Source organism: Jaculus jaculus, chromosome 12 (assembly GCF_020740685.1).
Source record: "Jaculus jaculus isolate mJacJac1 chromosome 12, mJacJac1.mat.Y.cur, whole genome shotgun sequence".
NCBI classification, from domain to species: Eukaryota; Metazoa; Chordata; class Mammalia; order Rodentia; family Dipodidae; genus Jaculus; species Jaculus jaculus.
The window spans coordinates 15,127,086-15,141,212 of NC_059113.1; positions in this window are offsets into that span (position 1 = coordinate 15,127,086).

A 14,127-nucleotide genomic window follows, 5' to 3' on the forward strand; every position below is an offset into this window, starting at 1 on the left:
CGCTTGTCTGCAAGCCAAAGGGCCAGGTTCAATTCCCCAGGACCCACATATGCAGTGGTGCATGTGTCTAGAGTTTGCAGTAGCTGAAGGCTCTGGCACTCACATTCTCTCTATCTGCCTCTTTTCCCTCTGTCTGTCTGTCTCTCTCTCTCACACATATACACACACTCAGGTAAGTGGAAATTTAAAAAAGAAGTAATTGTAGAAAACAGCATATATATATGTATGATTATAGTCTCTTATTTGATAAAATAAATTTGTATATGACTTGTAGAAACTATAGACATATAAAAAGACTTGACTTAAAAATAACCTATGCATTCTCTGTCCTTCTCACTCTCAAATAAATAAAATAAAAGTATCTAGCCAGGAGTGGTGGCTCACACCTTTAATCTCAGCAGTCAGGAGACAGAGGTAGGAGGACCACCATGAGCTCAAGGCCACCCTGAGAATACATAGTGAGTTCCACTGTGGCCTGAGCTACAGTGAGACCCTACCTCAAAAAAACAACAACAACAAAAAAAGTATCTAAAAAATGAAGAGGGTTGGGGAGATGGCTTAGTGATTAAGGTGCTTTCCTGTGAAGCCAAAGGACCTAGGTTCAATTCCCCAGGACCCATATAAGCCAGATGCATAAGGTGGCACATGCATCTGGAGTTTGTTTGCAGTGGCTGGAGGCCCTAGTGTGTCCATTCTCTCTCTCTCTTTCTCCTCTCTTTCAAATAAATAAATAAAATAAAAGTATTTTTAAAAACTATGAATATATATAACAATGTTGAGTGGATGTTTTTTGATGTATGATAGCAAGTACTTTTTTATTTTCTATACTTTTGTATACTTACATAATTTTAATTACATGTATCTGATGGTTTTAAAGTTAAAATTTTTAAATGTTTACTGTTTTTGAATGAAGATTTTTTTTTTGCATGGATCTCCTATCAGTAATCACTGTTGAAATATTGATTTCAAATTTTATGAATAACTTGACTATATTAAAATAATAAAAAATTAATACTAGATTATATTAGATTTCTTGGGTTTATTAGTGGTCTTTCATTGGGAGAACTTAACTAAATCTGAAGTGGTTGAAGTTTTGAAGATGGAAAATTTTGTAATTCTGCTTTTACTTCCATGGATATATTAAAACTTCCACTGAAAGCCACATATACCCTCATGTGGAAAATATTTGAGGAATAATATTCCAAACTGTCTGTATGAAAATGAAGTTATCCAAATTCCCATAGCTTTATTCTATACTATTTGTTGAAAAGCCCTTTAGCATGTGCTCTGCTCCTCTCCTTGCAAAAACTAACTTGAGCTTTGTTCATAAGCCACGCTTATGAGCGTTAAACTGAAGGAATATTTCGATGAATGCCAATGAACAGTAGAGTCAGCCTGCAGTGTGCAGTCAGAGTGCATTAGTGTATGAGAGAAAACAGGGCTCTCTGGCGCTTCTGATACTAAATCTGTCTTCCAGCTATTTTGCAGTGTTTAAAGACTCCTCTGTGTGTTGCATAATGCATAGGGAAAGGATGACCCAGCAGTGTGCAGAGTCTAGGAGGCAATCAGTGTGATGCAAGGTCTGCAATGCAGACCTATAAAACTCGATGGATTTTCTACAAGGCCTCTGAACACACCTAACAATCAGAGGTGCTCTCCTCTTATTCTGTCTTTAAATATAAGCATCATACATCATCCTTATAAATACCTTAAAATGTACTTTGAGTATGCTTAATATAAGATAGTTTGAGGCTGAAACGTCATAGGTCTGGATACTAGGCCAATTGTACCACCTGATAGGATCTTGAAAAAAAAGTCATTAAATCTTCAGATATTTCATTTTTATCATCAGTACAATGAAATTAATTGTGCTATTATTGGCAACCTCACAAGACTGGTGAACAATTCAAATAGCTGTAAATTTACTTGAAAAGGTATAGGAGAACAATGCCAACACAAAGTCAAATGACTTTTAGAGCTTCATATGTCACTTATTTATGGAACAATTTCATGTTTAGAAAAGTGGGGGGGGGGGGTGTTGGTTTTTTCCAAGGTAGGGTTTCACTCTATCCAAGACTGACCTGGAATGCACTATGTAGTCTCAGGCTGGCCTCATATTCACAGCAAATCTCTTACTTTGGCCTCCTGAGTGCTGAGATTAAAGGTGTTTGCCAGAGAGAGAGAGAATGGGCACACCAGGGCCTCCAGCTGCTGCTGCAAATGAATGCCAGATGCATGCATCACTTTGTGCATCTGGCTTTATGTGGGCACTGGGGAATCAAACTCAGATGGTCATAGGCAAGCACCTTAATTACTGAGCCATCTCTCTAGCCCTAGAAGAAAAAATTAATAAGTTATTTTTCAAATACATGACATAAATGTAAGAAATAAATCAATGGAACATTTTTCTTGTCAGTGGACAATTACTACTCTCCATCTATCTATCTATCTATCTATCTATCTATCTATCTATCTATCTATCTATCTGCATATTTTACTGTCAGACCCAACTGTGTCCACTGAGGAGTTTCAATATACACTAAATTTCAAAGAAGAACCTAAATAAAAACTTGATACTTTTTTAATCCTATTATGCAAATTGGTCTGGAAGATGACTGTGGTAGTTTGAATAGATGGCCCCCAATAAATTCAGTGTTTTATTAGTTTGTAGTTTGGATCTGCAGCCACCTAACTGAGGAAGGTATCACCGGACAGATCTTAAGGAGTGGTGGTGGGTTTGAAATTCCAATCTAAAGATATGCAAAGTGTGCCTAGCTGGAGTTCCTGAAGTGTACTAAGCTGTGTGGCTTTTGGCTTGGGGGTTATCTCTGGCTGCTTGGTCCCTTAAAAGGGGCAAACTTATGCCATTATGGAATTTCCCCTGGATCTGTAAGCTTCAATAAATATCTCTTCCTCCATAACTGTGCCTGGTGTGGAAGTTCATCTTAGTGACCTGAAGCAGTCTACCACAGTGACCCTCCACATCTAGGTATCCATCTATCCCAAGATTCCAGAAACAAAGACACAGGTGACAGCTATTTATGGTACAATTTCAAAACAAACAGACCTGGTTCAGTTTGGTTCTGTGAGATTGATCATTTTCATATTAAGCGTATACTCTGTATTTCTTTATAAATCTATCTCTCTCAAAGTTCAAGATTCTTTGGGAGCAAGGAACATGTCTTATTCATCCCTTCATCTCTTTGTTTTCTAACACTGAGTTGTGTGTTGTAGATACCAAAGATAGTTGTTAATAAACATACATTTACTATCTCTATGACCATGGTATATTCATAACTAATGCTTACTCAGTATCACTGGGCATTGCCACTCTGTTTAATAACTTTACTTAGAAGTCTCATGTAACCAGGAGTGCTGTTTTAAGCAAATTTAGAGCACACTAAGGTAAGTGTCTATTGTGATTAAGGTAATGTTTACTCTCATGAGCCTGCCCCTTCCACAGATGAGGCAATGAAGTTACCAAGACACGTATCAGTTACCTTATCATCACTTAAGCTAGACATCTGATTAAATGAATTTTACTGGAGAAAAGGGTTTATTTTCAGTTGCCAGTCTAAAGCACAACAGAAGCAGAAGCCGGCTCAGATCATCAAGTACCCACAATGAAGTAGCTGATGAGCTTTGAACACCCGGTAGGGCTGGACTAACAGAAACTCTAAGTCTGCCCCTCCAGGGGTGCACCTCCTCCAGCAAGGCTCCACCTCCCAAAGACTCCACAACTAGGCCAGAGCTTTCAAATCACACAGGCTAAGGGAAGCATTTTCCAGTCAAACACCACAAGATAGAAGCAGACCAGGGTGAACGGCCCACTAACTAGGGAAGTCACAACTTCAAGCAAGACCTAGCTGGTGCTGCACTCTGCCTCCAGCCTTTACTGCCTCTTTCTAGAAGTGACACAAACGAATGAAATGTTTTCCTAAGGGGGGGGGGGGAAATGCTGATCTATGCTTACAAAATTACCCGCACTTAAGCTTTTCAAAATGTCTGTGAAGAGCTTGGGTATTTTACCATTACTATATCTCTGTGACTCAATCTGGTTTCAGAATGCTACCTTCTTATCTTCCTCCTCTTTTCATACCAGAGTTTTACAATTTCTCACTGAAAACAGACCAAAATTTCTTCATAAGGAGCTCATGATATCACATCATGTGCTATATGAATATTTTGTCTGCTTGGAAAAAACATCCTTTTCTTCTACTTTATGAAATACTATTCAGTTTTGTTGTCCATTAAACAAACAGTATAGCTCTCTTTATTATGAGAACTTAGTAATACAGAGAAGCAAACAAAGAGAAATGAGACTCACCTGCAGCCAGGCAAGGTGGAGCACATCTTTAAGCCCAGCATTTGAGAGACAGAAGTAGGAGAATTGCTGAGAGTTTGAGGCCAGCCTGGGCCTACAGAGTGAATTCTAGGTCAGCCTGAGCTAGAATTAGAACCTACCTTAGAAAAAAACAAGACTCACCCAAAATCACAACCATTCAGTTATCTTAATGTCCTTTCCTATGCATGATCTACATGTGTGTTCACTGATGTATTGACATTGTGTGGATGCAAACTATACATGATATTGGATTTCTCAAAAATGCATTAAGTAAATCCTACTTTTTACTCAATACTATATCTCAAGCCTCCATTACCTGAACTATCCTGTAAATTATTAGTAAGTTAATATGTAATATTCTTTGTTTAAGTGCTTCATGGTTTATTGAAACAATAACTAATTAATAAATCTAGCTTATTTTCAGATGTGAGGAACATTACTATAGCTAAATAGATATCCACATCATTATTTCCTTAAATTTCTAGGGACCTAGAGAGATGGCTCAGAAGTTAAAGGCATTTGCTTGTAAAGCCTAACAGCTAGGGTTAAGTTCCACAGCCACTCATGTAGAACCAGACAGGCATTTAATTGCAGTGGTAAGAGACCCAAGTGCCCAGGTATACATGCATATGTGCATGCTAGTGCCCATGCACACATGCACACACACACACACACACACACACACACACACACACACACACAACGAATAACAGCCAGGCATGGTGGCACACATTTTAATCCCAGCACTTGGGATGCGGAAGTAGGAGGATAGTAATGAGTTTGAGGCCACCCTGAGACTATATAGTGCATTCCAGGTCAGCCTGGGAGAGATTGAAACCCTAACTAAAAAGAAAAGGAAGAAAGAAAAGAAAAGAAAAGAAATGAATAAATAAATTTAATAAATGACTTCCAGATTTTGTCTTCTCTTGTTTTGTACTTTTTCACAGAAGAGAGTCTCCATTAGTTTTAATCTACAGTGACATGTGCAAAGTCCACGCAGTTAGTGCACTGGTGGCTTGCATTCTAACTCCAATCTGTGTGATTTGCAGGGGCCTGCACTTTCCATCATACAGTGTCCTGTCCTGCAAAAATCAAAAACATACACTCACCTTACATGCTCAAGATGCCATTTTTCAAAGAATTAGGAATGCTTATCCTAGGGAAACTGTCAGTGATGTGTGATCATACTTTGGAATCATCCCTGCATTTAAATTTTTAACTTGTGAAATGCTGGAGGGAGCTTGAACCATGGCCTCTCGGTTCCAGAGGTCCAACCATGAAGTATATTGGCCTTTCTAATGGGCTCAGCAATTTTAAGGGGAAGAAAAATGCATCTATTGATTTGGCTCAGCTGTCTCAATTTGGGAGCTGTCTCAGTGACCTCATTATTGTGGTATGTATGCTTTTATTCCCTCAGCTCCAGTATTTAGTCTATATAGAGAGCCAACAGCTGCATTCTCAGCAGGACCTCAAGGTATCAAATGCACCTGGGGGCTCTTGCCTACCCATTTCATTAACACAAGGCAGGGATGACAAATAACTATTTCTTGACCCACACATTATTTGCAATCCAGGGATTTTTTTTTTATTCTGATATATATATATATATATATATATATATATATATATATATATATATATATATATATGTTGAGCTAAATTAATGCATGCCTTTTTTTTTTTACCATTTCCAAACTTAGATCTTACATATTCTTTGATATGGAAGATATTTGAATATATCCAAGCGAATTTCCCTTTTGCTCTGACTCATAGAAATCACCAAGATGGCTTTCAGAATATTTCATGTATTAAGTATGAAGTCTATAATAACTGAAAAAGATATGGTCTTTCTATTACAGAATTTCATTTTAAAATAATTCAAAATACGTATCATTTGTTGTGTTCACTAAGAACCACATTTTTAATGCTACTTCTTGACATATTTCCCCTCTCTGCAAAAAACAAAAAAGTAGTAAGCTTGTGTACAGCAAATCTGGCTTGCTAGAGTCTCCAATCCACCCCCCACTTGCCATATGCAATGCATAAATTTATAATGTGTTAACCTCGAGAACAGCTGACGAGAAGTTTTGGCTTCCCAAGCTAGGTTTAATTCCTCCTAGACCCTCCGCCCCTTCTATCAGTGCTGTGTGTTGTGAGATGATTTTTATGAGTAATCAAATATCTTCTGCTACAGGGATTTTAAAGGCTCTTAGGGAAAATGAAATCCTGTGTTAATAAGAGCTTGAGAAGTGTTAATGAATTCTGTTCATCCCAACATCCCTTTTCTTTCTTCTTTATCCTTGAAAGGTCAGGCTTTCAGAATGGAGGTGTCTCCTATGGTCTACTTCTATGACATTCAACTAGCACTAAAAAGTAGCTCTTTGAACGATAAGATTAGTCCTTACATCCTCGTCTTTTGTCTTGCTAATTTCCTTCTGTTCAATTTATTTCCATTTGCTTGAGGTAAAAAAAAAAAAAAAACATATTTAGTCTCTTGCTACTACCATTATGAACTTTTATTGAAAGAAGAGATTATCAGATTCAACCACTGCATTTTATAGAAACAAAAGTGGAATGCATGCCACACAATTAGATACTAACATAGCCAAGACTGGAGTTAAAACCCCATAAGTACTCTCCACAGTAACTAGGAAGTATACTTGGACCACCCCAAGATGCTAAAAGACAAGGGAAAAACTTATGTGCCCAATTCAGCTATTCTTCTGTTTTTCAAAGAAAGCAGACTAAGATGATCACAGAACAATTAAAAGGGCTTTCCTTATTTCTTTAAAAATATTTGACTTCCAACTACCTAACAAGGGATAACTCTTGATTCCTACAATTCTCCAACACTGAAGGATACAAATTATTTTGGCTTTTCTCATGTAACAGTTCCTCCTTGGAAGAGAGAAGAGCTTGTATTTCTCAATGTCTGTGCTTAATTAAAATAACATTTGAAGGCTAGAGAGATGGCTCAGTGGTTAAGGCACTTGTCTGCAAGTCCAAAGGACCCCGGTTTGATTTCACAGGATCCATGTAAGCCAGATGGACAAGGTGGCATGTGCATCTGGTGTTCTTTAGCAGTGGCTGGGGGCTCTGGCATGCACATTCTCTCTCTTACTCCCTCTATTTCTCTCAGTGTCTCTCTCATAAAAAAATAAAAATGAAATAGAATCTGATCAAAGATCTGGGAAAATAGAAATGTGATAGATGGTAGATTAACGATTTGTTTTTCAGGCAGCAAACAGTGCAGTCAGAGGTCTGGTCTCCTCCTCTTCTTTAATAGGATCATATGTAGCCTAGGCTGGTCTGGGCCTTGTGTTGCTCCTGACTCAGCTCTTGAGTGCTGCAAGGTTCTTCTCTATGTACCATATTCAGCCTATTATTTTCCTTATTTGTCTTTTCCTTTGTAAACATTTTCCTTCAGCAACATGAGCACTGTTAATATTGAATTGTCATCAATTTCATGGAGTTGAAAACTCTTGTAATTTCTGTATTATCAAATTCTTCAGTGAATATCCATGTTCAATTGCTTAAATTTCTTGTCCCGTGTTAAGTGAAGTGAATCATAAACCACCCCTCTGACAGCAAATAGACACCTAGAGATATGATGGTCCTGTGTGTAGAGTTTTGGCTCAGTCTTGGACAAACAAGGCAGTGTGTGAGGCCTATCCCCTTTTCTCTAAGAAGCCACTAGAAGTTCTTTTATCTGGGAGCCTGTGGTGATTTGAATAAAATGTGCCCAATAGGCTCATTCATAGTCTTATGTGTCTTGAATAGTAAATTTCCAGTTGTTAACAATTTGGGAAGCCGTGGGGCCTTTGGGAGGTAGAGCCTTGCTGTGGAGGGAATGTCATTGGGGCCTCCTGGAGTAGAGATGTGACCCAGGCTTCCTGTTCAGGCCTGTCATGCTTTCCATGCCTGAAACTTCCTCTCAAAAATATAACCTGGGGGCTGGGGAAATGGCTTAGCAGTTAAGGTGTTTGCCTATGAAGGCTAAGGACCATGGTTGGATTCCCCAGCAACCACGAAAGCCAGATGCACAAGAGGGTGCACACATCTGAAGTTCATTTGCAGTGGCTGGAGGCCCTGGCACACCCAGTCTGTCTTTCTATCCGCCTCCTTTTCTTTCTGTCTTTCTCTCTCCCAAGTAACTAAACAATACATTTATTTAAAAAATAATTTTTAGAAAGTCACCTAGAAATAAACCCTTTCCTTCCATAAACTGCTTCTCCTTGGTTGCTTTTTTTTTTTTTCCCCCAGCAATGAGAAGGAAGCTACCACAGAGTCTCTCTTGACATTTCTAGATAATAACTGCTTGTTTGCTGCCTTCCTATCTAAGTCCCGATTTCTTAAACTGCGAGTCATGACCCTATGTGGGGTTGCATAATTAAATATGGGGGTTGAAAAAATTTGGCACAATAAAGGGTTTCCAAATGTGCAAACCAAAAATTAATTCAAATTCCTTTTTGCAGCTTTTTGGTACACACCAATGATCCCAGCACTTTGCGGGACAGATGTAGGATTGGCCGTGATTTTAAAGGCACCCTGACCTGTTCATTTCATGTCACGCAACTTCACTGTGGCCTTGGCTCTGAACACACAGCATGTGTATTTTGCATTGCGCATGCAGTCATGTGATGCAGCCAAACACCAATCAGGGCTGACTGAAATATATCAATTCAGATTTGAAACTATTGTATGATATGAATTGTAGTGCTTTTTGTTTTTAAGTTTTTGCTGTTATAGAGACCAGAATTTAATTATGGTAAACAAAACCTTTTAGTATTTTCCATTATTATTCCTCAGCATATAAATATCAAATCAATCTATTTTTGTGTTGTATTTTGCTAGAATGTTTGATTTTAATTGTGTGAACTAGTGACAATTTTTTTCATTTTAAAAATCTTAAGATGAATTTGGGGCTTGGGAGTAGGAAAATTTTTTCAGCAATTTCTGAAATGGTTCTTAGCACATTTCTGCCAATTGGTATTACTATTTATGTAAAGCATCATTCTCAGCATGGAAGCTTATAAAATCAAAATTTTAATTAACTTACAAAAATGTTGAAGATGGTGTACATACTATAGCATCAAAGATTCAGCCAATATTTAACTCTTCATGTAAAAATAATCAAGTGTATCCCCCTCATTAGTATGCATACTTGCTTGCTTGCATCTTTAGTAAATGGTAAAATTGTATGTATAACAAAGAATTGTTTTAAAACCAAATTCTTTATAACTTATTTCCTGTAAGTGTTTGATATGTATACCTATTTATATTCCTTCTTACCCAGTGCATAGAAAATTACCCAGACAAAAAGAAATCATGTGTGGAAAAAGTTTAAGAAGCCACAGCCTAAGTCAGATTACAATTTTTATGTCACTTATGTTTTGATCTTTTTAAATTTTAAACCCTTGAGGGAAATCATGGTCTCATTCATCTTAGTAACTCCACTATCTGAAAGGAGATATATAGCAATCAAGCATTTCTGGAACTGACTCTTTGAACTCCCATTTTCAAACAAATCATAATGAACACAGTTTTGTATGTTTTATGGCAGTGAAATAAAATGGAACTTTAAAAACTACATTGTGATTTTTTTTAATTATTATAGATTACTTTCAATATTCAGTAGAGTCATAATAACCAAAATAGAATTTTGAAGCAGCACAAGTTTTCTTTAAAACTAGTTTTTATAGGATCTCCAGTATGTTACTTTTCTTACAGAGAGGCACCATCTTTGTAACATTCTTTGGTATTCCTGATACTGAACAATCCACTGGACCCCAGCTGCTAGGCAAATGCTCAGCACACTAGTACTAGAGGGCCTTATTTTGCAGTCAATAATATCTGTCCATAAAAATTCCCATTATTCCATGATGCAGAATGAAAATTTTCGAAACAGAGATCAGTGGTAATTTTGAGTTCAATAGCCTCCATTTAATTTCTGAATAAGTGTATGAACATCCTCCTAAGTTTTGACTTCAGCTGGAATTAAAGCTGCTCTACCTAGTTTCTAGAAAAGAGACTAAATCAACTGAGCAATGCCAGACAAACTATTTAGTCAACTATTAAATATTGGACTAGCCCTCATTATTGCTATTATCTATTCAAATTTTATTCATATATGCAAAAATCAGTATCCCAATGTCAGCATCAGTCTATATGTTTTGCTAGTGTAACAGATAATATAATATAGTATATGAATGATATATAATTACATGGATATGTAAACTCATTCTATCTCAAATGTAAGAACTTGTGTTTTTCATTACATTTACACAGGGCTCTGTCCAAGTTAATGATATGGATATAAGTTATTCCTCATGGGCAGACATTGGATGACACCAGATGCCTTATAAACATGGAATTAAGTAAAAATATAAGCAGTTGGACTTGGCGTTGTTAACCTCCAGGCTCCTAGGACTTGGCTGTTCTGGTGACAGCTAGTGGAGCTTACTGTTTTCTACTGAGCATGCTTGGTTTGGAGGAGCATGGATGAGAAAGGATGGGGAGATCCTTGACAAGCAGCATGCAAGTGCTTTTCCTGTTCCACTCTTCCCAACCCACAGCCTAAGCAGCATAAATGTCTTTCAACAGGCACCATGCAAAGATTCAAGGACAGAGCAAGCAGCTCTGCCCTGCTGTTCCTTACAAGAAGGTTGAGTCTCCAGATCAATGAATCCTTCTCCTTACGGGCCATTTCAAAGACAGAGAGTATCCCCTTGTCATATCAAAGATTTCCTTGAAGTTATAAAAAATGAGATTTAATTTTTACATACTCTAGCTACTAATTTTGAAATAAAGATGATTGGGATATCGACTGTAGATTATTTTTTCTAAAGCATTTAGAGTGCAAAGCTTTTAAAAAATTATTCAATTTTCTAAATTGCACCCTGCATTTAAGAAATCCCTCAAGGATATGAAGATTGAATTTTAGAGTTCCCATTAGCATACTTAAACCCAAAACAAATAAATCAAGACAGCACATAAGAATTTTAAGCATTACTATGATTTAAATTGACAGATACTGCATTTATTTCCCTTGAATGTCAACTGAATAGGATTACATCATCAAAAATTTTTCCATCTACAGTTCTGCAACATGGTCTCGAAAACATATTGATAGTTCATTTTATTGGAATATATTTATGTATTTTTTCCCACATTTGGGTGGACTTGACTAGAGCAACCAGAAAATTAACTGTTAGAAATTCCGTGTCTAAGTTATTTCCCCTTTTCCCTGATTCTGTTTAATAGCTGTCTGCCTTTACTTGGGTCTTTTGAACAAGATTCTGGTTTTAGAAAAACAAATATTGTAACTATGATCTATCTTTGGAGAATCTGCTTCTCTTTTTCAGGTAAATGCATATCCTAAGGAGAGAATCATCCCATCATACTTCAAAAGGGCCCTGGCTGAAACTAAGAACAATTGGCCAAACAAGCAAGGCTGCTGTTCTCTTGGTGAACCGGGTACCAGCACAAGGGTAAAGGAGATCGACACAGAGAACAGTCAACTCCTACCATAACAGATATCCAGAGACTCAGAGGCCCCCATCACCTCATCACTGAAGCAGACCAAAAATGAACCCAACATGGCTCAGGGAAATTTTGTGGAAGAGGGGGCAGGAAGAATGTCAGAGCCACATGTTTGGTGATGATATGCAGAGATATTTCTCCTACCCATAACTGTGGGCTAACTCCACAATGCATGATGCATATACCTCAACGGGGAGGGGGTAGGACATGGATGAGTCTAACAATGGTACCAACTTGACTGTAGTCACTGAGTACAAAACTAATTTATAAAAATTTAATAAATTTTTAAAAATTTAATAAAAGACTCAGTATTCCTTCAACCACTGAGATATTATTGAATATCTAAAAACATTTATTTTAGAAAAATAAAAATAACAAAGAATAATGCTCACCTATCTTAGCGTAAATTTACCATTTGTTAAAATGCCTTGAAAGAGATAATAATGTTCTTTTTTATTATTTCATTTTATCTTATCTTTGTGTGTGTGCACGTGTGATGTAGTGTGTATATGTGTGTGTGTGGCACTTGCACATATATGTGCTCTTTACTGTTGCCTGTAGCCAGGTCACTCACCTGAGAAGGACAAAGTACAACTTCAGATGCCTAGCTCCTCCAGTCTTCTGCTAGGTCTGGTTTTGCACTAGAGTCTCTTTGGCTGTTTCCAGAATTTTGGGAGTTTGGGAGGAGGGGCTTTGTGGACTCTAGTTTTATACTCTCCTTCAGACTGGGGTTACAGCATGCATAGCCACACCCAAGGTTTTATGTGGGATCTAGAGATTTGAACTCCAGCAGTCTCAGGCCCCCCACAAACCTCATGCTCTCCCAGGAAGCACACTTACCTACTGAACTGTCTCTCTAGCTTATAAGAGTCTGGCATTAGATCGCAATGGCTGAGGCACTGGTATGCAAATTCTTTCTCTCTCTCTGTCTCTCTCTCACTCTCTCTCTACCTATCTAACTCTCCCACTCTTTGGCTTTCATTTATTTATACACAGGAAGGTGCAGTAAAAATACTAGGGAGTTTTGGTGTCCAGGAAATTATATGGGTTGAGTATTCTTATGTGTACATAAGTCCACACGACAATGTATTCTTGTCAAGTTCTCTGAACTTAAACATTTGATTTCAAAACAGCTTTTAAGCTCTCTTTTCCTTCAAAATCCATTAGTGATTCAAACTAATTGATGGTTGTAGAAAGTCCCACACCACAATTAGAAGCTTTTGCCAATGGAAGTAGTGCTTTGGACACTAGAAAATAGATCCTTCAACACCTCAAAACACCCCTCCAAATGCCTCCCATCTTCTTAAGTCAGCATTTCTCAACACTCAAATAGGACTCCTGAGGCTAGCAAATAGGTCAACACTGTTCATGTCCAATCTTCTGAGTTACATCATTACCACAACTTCAGGGCTCAAGTTACCTTAGATTCAAAGATTCATGTCCCAAATACAGCCCTTCAGAGCAAGAAAAGGAAAGTACTGTAAATATAACAGTCCAGCCGATTAATCATTACTTCAGTTTGCCCAATTTTTATTGAGTTCCTACTATGTGTCAGACATGAGGCTCAATATTGTAAAGGACTTTGTTCTATACTGCCAACTCTATTCAAGAAGGTTTTACTATGGAAGAATGGGTTATATTTATAACAGAAATTTAATGTTAGGTAATATATGTATACTAAAAGAACGCTAAAATGTTAATGTACTATTAAACTTAAGAACCCTATTTGGAAGTTCAGCAAAGCTTTCAATCAGAAACTTATCAGTGACATAATGACAGAATAATAACAACTTTAATTATTTATGTGACAAAAATATCACAGCTATTTACTCCTAACACAGAAATAAAACTATGATGTAATTGAGAATACGCTCTTCTTTGCAGATGGAAAAGAAGTTCCAAGAGAATTTTGGATTTCTCAAGTTTATGCATAGCTAACAGATAACTAGATTCAATCTCAGATCTGTCTAATTCTTAAGGTTGGGCTAGGCCATGATAATGTCTTTAAAATTATAGATATTTTTGGACAACTATAACTGATGTCAAAGTTCCTCAGATAAGAAACTTACTGTACAAAGATACATGCTCAGATGGCCCCAGAATTCATGATGTAATTGCATACAAGCAGAGTAGAAAAGATGAGACTATGTACAATGAATGAATGGCATGCTTGCCTCCTAAATTCATGCATTGATGCTCCCAGCGGCAGTGTAGTGATGGAGCTATTGGGAGGTAATAAT